This window comes from Tarenaya hassleriana, unplaced genomic scaffold, assembly GCF_000463585.1.
Source record: "Tarenaya hassleriana unplaced genomic scaffold, ASM46358v1 Cleome603, whole genome shotgun sequence".
NCBI lineage: Eukaryota > Viridiplantae > Streptophyta > Magnoliopsida > Brassicales > Cleomaceae > Tarenaya > Tarenaya hassleriana.
In genome coordinates, this window is record NW_010968536.1 from 2,792 (window position 1) to 3,357 (window position 566).

Sequence of the window (566 nt, forward strand, 5' to 3'; positions counted from 1 at the left end):
TGTATCGAAACATTTTTAGAGTGCGTCGAAACATGTTTAGATTGCGTCGAAACATGTTTTGAGTGCATCGAAACATGTTTAAAGTGCATTAAAATAGACTTAGAGTGCATCCAAACACTTTTAGAGCACATCCAAACATGTTTAAAGTGCGTCGAAACATATTAAGAGTGCATACAAACATGATTTGTCTAAACATGTTTTGAGGGCAATAAAACACGTTTAGAGTGCATCAAAACATGTTTAGAGTGCGTCAAAACATACTTAGAGTACATCCAAATATTTTTAGAGAGGATCCAAACATTTTTAGAGTGCGTCGAAATAGGTTTAGAGTGCATCCAAACATACTTAGAGTGTATCCAAACACACTTAGAGTGCCTCTTTACAGTGCATCCAAACATGTTTAGAGTGTATCGAAACATTTTTAGAGTGCGTCGAAACATGTTTAGATTGCGTTGAAACATGTTTTAAGTGCAACAAAAGATGTTTAGAATTCGTCGAAACATGTTTAGAGCACGTCAAAACATATTCAGAGCACATCCAAACATGTTTAAAGTGCGTCGAAACAT